This window comes from Dasypus novemcinctus, chromosome 13 (genome assembly GCF_030445035.2).
Source record: "Dasypus novemcinctus isolate mDasNov1 chromosome 13, mDasNov1.1.hap2, whole genome shotgun sequence".
Lineage (NCBI taxonomy): Eukaryota > Metazoa > Chordata > Mammalia > Cingulata > Dasypodidae > Dasypus > Dasypus novemcinctus.
The window spans coordinates 63,282,778-63,288,777 of NC_080685.1; positions in this window are offsets into that span (position 1 = coordinate 63,282,778).

Sequence of the window (6,000 nt, forward strand, 5' to 3'; positions counted from 1 at the left end):
AATTGGCCAGGCCTACCAAATGCTCATACTGAATGCAAAAGGACACACATCAAGACCTGCATCATTGTAACTTCAGAAGCCCTGGGGGAAAAGGAGACCCTAAAAGTTTATAGACCAGGGCAAGGGGTTGGGGAACAGACCACAATGAAGAGGAATAAAAATGACATCAGTCTCCTCCATAGCAATGTTGAAAACAGAAGACAATAGTAATAATGCCTCCAAAATCCAAAGTAGAAACTATGTTCACCTGGAATTCCACCCCACCCACATCCAGACTGAGCAGGAGGGAATCGGACTTGGCCCAGTGGTTGGGGCGTCCGCCTACCACAATGGAGGTCCGTGGTTCAAACCCCGGGCCTCCTTGACTCATGTGGAGCTGGCCCACGTGCAGTGCTGATGCGCGCAAGGAGTGCCGTACCACACAGGGGTGTCCCCCGCGTAGGGGAGCCCCACGCACAAGGAGTGCGCCCCGTGAGGAGAGCCGCCCAGCGCGAAAGAAAGCACAGCCTGCCCAGGAATGGTGCTGCACACATGGAGAGCTGACACAACAAGATGACGCAACAAAAAGAAACACAGATTCCCGTGCTGCTGACAATAACAGAAGCGGACAAAGAAGACGACGCAGTGAATAGACACAGAGAACAGACAACTGGGGCAGGGGGGTGGGAGGAAAGGGGAGAGTAATAAATAAATAAATAAATCTTTAAAAATAAAAATTTAAAAAAAAGACTGAGCAGGAAAGAAAGATTTTCAGTCAGAAAAATCTCAAATTATCACTCATGTACTCTTTCACAGAGGACTGTGACTGGAAGATAAGCTCTGTTGAAATAAGGGCATAAAATAAGGTAGAGGATGGAATAGACAACAAGAATCAGGAGATGAATGAGAAGTGAAAGGAATTCTCAGGAAGTCAGCAAAGGAGAGGGCTGGACAATAGTTGGACAGCAGACCTATCCCAAATAAGGGGTCAGGGGACTCCAGGAGAATGTCTCAGGGGGGAAAAATTAGTTAACATGCTTGACAGTGTGGAAATTTCATTGAGCAGTGTTTCTAGAGCTGTTGGAGCATGTGGGAGGATTTAGTGAGGTGTTGATAGAAAACTAAACAAATGAAAATTAGAGACAATTATTAATCCCAGGAAAAAAACAAACAAAAAAGGAGCAAGAGTGGATATGTAATTAAATACTTTTTAATGGTAAACAGTATTTACACAATCATGATAACAAGAGTGTTGAATTTAGATTTAACCAGAAATTGGATCATTAGGAGAAGAAAATTCTAGTACATGAGTTTAAAACCCTCATTACCACAATAGGAAGTCAAATAATTGATGTCTACAACTGATGAATCTAGAGAGAGCAGTACACTCCATGCATTAGACATATATGGGAAATATCAGATGAATAATTTAACTTGAAGTTGTTTCCTCTGGGGAAAGGTAGGTGGAGTGTAGGCAAGGGAGATAGAGAAAGAGCTCATTTTTATTATATGTCTTTCTATATATAACTTTTAAAACTAATTGCCCAGCAATACTTTTATTTAAAATAAAATTATAGTAAGTAAATATTAAAGACAAACCTCATCTGTTTGGGATAATACAAAAGCTCTGGCAGTGGATGGTGATGAGGGAGGCACAACATAGTGAATGTAATTACCATCACTGAAGCATATACTTGAAAGTGGTTAAAATGAGAAATGTTGTATTGTGTATTTGTTATCACAATAAATAGTTTTTTAAAAAGCAAAAACTCTGGTCATGCCATTGAAACAGACAGGTATATAGTCTGGTGCTACCTGTGTACAGGTAAGGTGTGCACATAAAGGAGAGAGTGGCCAATTCCACCTAAGGAAGAAAGGCCACGAAGTTCCTGACTGCTGCTTCTCCTTCTCATCCAGGGACACTGCTGCTAGTGTGCATATACAAATATGGTTCACTTGGAAAAAACCTGAGAACCAAGGTAGAAACTCACCAGACATCATGGAGTTGGTAGGATTACTGGTTAGGAAATGGGACTTGAGCACTATACTACTATACTGCCTGGGTTTGATTCCTGGCTCCACCACCTACTGCTGCGTGATATTTGGACAAATTACTTATCCTCCTTGGCCTTTTTGTTCTCACCTACATAATAGAGTCATTTTGAGGGTTAGATGAGTTCCTATGTAAAGGCTCAGAACAATTCCTGGCATTATCATCTTCTCTCAGCTGCTGAGCACAGCTACTGGGTAAGCACTGGGAGGTACGCAGAACTCTGTCCCTGTCCTCCTGGAGCTTAATGTGTGACTGCCGGCTTGGGGAGAGAAGATACCCCCATACTGGTAACAGTAGTGTCTGGGTGGTTGGGTGCAGAATGGGGAACCAGCTTCCTGGAGGGAGTGGCTATTGTTATGTGCTCCATGAGAGGGTCTTTTGGATTGGGGCCCCAGTACCCCTTGCTCTAGGAATCTTTCCTTTTCCTCATGCAGCCCCATGGTCATAGCCGCTGTTGTGGTGTTACAATACAGCTTTGCCTCCGTGGCCAGAAGTGAACACATCTGAGTCAAAATGGGCATCTTGGACCTGAGACTGAGAGAAGGGTCTTCCTCTCGATGACTTTCTGTGATGACTGATATGTAAACACAGGAGCTATTGGCTTTTTTTTGTCTTGTCATGTGAACTAGGAAACAGAGGAAGGCTGTCTGTGAGAAGAGAAAAGGTAGAGCAGATGCACAGAGAGAAGCTGAGAGGAGTGGAGAGACAGGGCTAACCTGTACTCAAGATTTCTGATCCCATCCAGGCTGCATCTCTGCCCCAGATTCCACAGGATGTCCTAGTACTCTTGCCAAAAAAAACCCTTTTGCTACTACTGGTTCAAGCTGAATTTCCTTTGCTTCAATCAAAATTACCCTAATAGTAAAGGGGGCTACCCCAACCCCTCTCACTTCACAGGCCGCAGAAGAAAATATCTGACCACATTCCCTGGTCTGATGAGACATCTGATAAGCCTAAGCCTGGAAAAACCCGAAAAGCTCCCTAAAGTAGCATTGAACTGTGATCTGGCTCTGGGCCCATGACAGAGTAGCGTCAGCTTCTGGGACAGACTTGGACTATGGGATGGGACGAAAGGGTGGCCTAGAAAAGGGTGAGCTCCTGAGCTATAGGGGGAAGTGAGGGCATCTGTGGTTAGGGCTCATTTAAGTGAGTAGAGCAGAGACTGAGTGGGAGAGCAGCAGAGAGGAAGGCAGAGAGGGTGTCAACAGCCAGGGAAACAGGAAGGTGAGGAAAAAGTGGTGGTAGCAACTGAAGCAAAGGTGAGTTGAAGAAGGAGGTGGCCCAAGCAACGTGTGGAGGGAGGCCCAGTAAATGGCGGCTGTGACCTTTCTTGCCCACTGTATGCTGGGTTGCAAAATCTGGGGTTGGGGAAGTGAAAGAGCAGCATTTCAGCGACCCATCTGTGAAAGTGAGTCATGGGATTGTTGGGTGTCTCCATTGTGCTCCCCTGGATAAGGCATGCCTGAGGAATCACCTATCAGCAAGTTTAAAGCACCAGGAGAGAGCTGCCATTCAAATTCACCAAAGTGGCAGAGATCAGAAAATCACAGCTGCTCAGGAAACCTGGGAAGGCTTCATGATGGATGGATAGGATTTAAACATTGAAAAACCAAGATTTGCAGTATCCAGCGGCAAGATATCATTTCTTTTTGTAGCATCTCCCACAGTCCTAACACAGCAGATGCTCAAAATTTCTTTGCTCAGTTTAATTGGATTCCAGGCAAAGGAATAGCATCAGTAAAGGAAATGGTCTGGGGTGTGTGTAGGGGCACAAACAGTAAACCTCCTTGTTGAGAAAAAGAGGCACAAAAGGAATCATGAGTGGAAGTTACGCTGAAAAAGAAAGTTGAGGCCAGAGTGGTAAATTAGGGGTGCAGGGGTGGTTGCTCAGCCCGTGAGTTCCCTGAAGACAGAGACTATGCTGTTTATCCTAGCTTGTGTTGTGATGAGTTCAGAGCCTTGCAGAGTAGGTGCACAAAAATGTATTTGAATCAATGAAAGAATATGGAAAGCAATCCCACTAACAAAAATTGGTTTTGCCCTCAACTTTTAGAATGAAACCCAGTGATGTAGCAAATGCTTGGCATGTGAACTCAACTGTTAGTGGGGTGGGAAAAGGGGTAGTAGTTATTTATGCCTGCCCTGCAAACCTCAGCTATCCAGAGCATCATTTTTCATGACAATTTAAAAAGACAATATGTTAGATGCTCATGTTCGTTTGCCTTATTTCCCTTTCTTGAAGTCCTTTTCTTTAAGCAAGCAATCTCCATGAAGGCAAGGTCTGTATTATTCTGGATGTTTCATAATGGCTATAAAAGTGGTAATGATAATCGGAAGAACTCCCAGTCACTGATTCACTTCTGCCCATATTTTAAAAAGAGATTTATTGAGGGATAATTGACATACAATAAACCGTACCTATTTAAAGTGTACATTTGATAAGTTTGACTTATGTAAACACCAGTGAAATCATCACAATCAAAATAATGAGAACATTCATTACCTCTGAAAGTCTCCTCATACCTCTTTGTAGTCCCTGCTTCCTGTTCTTGTCCACCCTTCTATCCCCAGGCAACCATTGATCTGCTGTCACTATGGATTAGATTGCATTGTTTAGGGTTGTATATAAATGGAATCATGCCTTATAGTCTCTTTCTTGTCTGTCTGCTTATATTTTTGAAGCATGGAAGAATGCTCATTGAATCAGGGAAGAATACTGATCTTGGAGCCAAGAGACCCAGGCCCTTGTTCTGATTAGACAATAACTAGCTGTGTGATTTTGAACAGTTCATGTAACCTCTCTGTGCTTTGGTTTCCCTTACATGTAAGATGGGGAGTGATAGTATCTGTTCTACCTCACCGCTTTGCACTGAGAATAAATTATAGTGGAAATACTGCATAAAGTATACGACTAAAAAATATATAGTGCACGTGCATGTTTAGGTAGCTAGGTGATATTTGGAGGTATTAACCTGCTTTTTCTTTTCCTATCTAGAATTTCCCCTTTCCCTTCTATTCAAGCAAGTAACTAACTTGGTAACTTTTTTTCATCAGGGAAGTATAGTATAGTGTGGAAAAACAGAAGTAGTCCAGGATCTTCCTGGCTTCAGATTTCCCAAACCCTTTAGGAAGGTCCAGGTTTGCAGAAAAGTCAAAGGAGAAGGGGTTTTGTGGGTTCATGTTGATGGTGTTTTAGAGAAGTAATAGGGAGGGCAAAATTAACATTTCTCATCAAGCTCCCAAACAGTACTTCTGCTTTCGGCAGCCCCTCTCCCAACCCTCACCTCATTCCTCTAGTACTTGAATATTTCTAGAATTCTTCAGGCAAATGAAGGTGCCTCTAGTCAATCAATCAATTCCCCTCCCTCGCTTCTGCCCCGGTGGGCTCAGGTTTTGCTTCTGTGGTCTCTGCAAAGTCTTGCCATTCCTCCATCTGCTTTCTCTCTCCATGTTACATTGAGTTGGAGGTTATTTTGCTGTTTCTTGTTCTACTGGGTGTTTGTAAATTGTTTTTAAGAGAAAAGTATGAAAGGTCTTTACTCTGCCTTCTTGAAATTGGAAACTAACAATTTCTTGCCTTTTAACATTTCTTTTTAACTGAGATATTTCTTCCAAACAGTGAAATTCTCATTTCAAGGAGTTTTGACAACTGCATTCACAAATGTAACCCCACCACTATTAAGACTAGAATATTTCCATCACCCCAATTAGTTCTCTCATGCCCCTTCCCAGTTAAACCCTGCTACAAACCAACATACTACTTTTCTGATTTTTAAAAATATAGATAAGTTTGCCTGTTCTGGAACTGCTCATAAATGAGATCACACAGAATGTAGTCTTTCGTGTCTGGTTTTTTTTGCTCAGTAGAATGCTTTTGGGATAAATCCATGCTTTTACATGTATCAGTAGCTCATTCCTTTCATTGCTGACTGGTCCCATGGTATGAATAGACCACAATTTGTTTATCC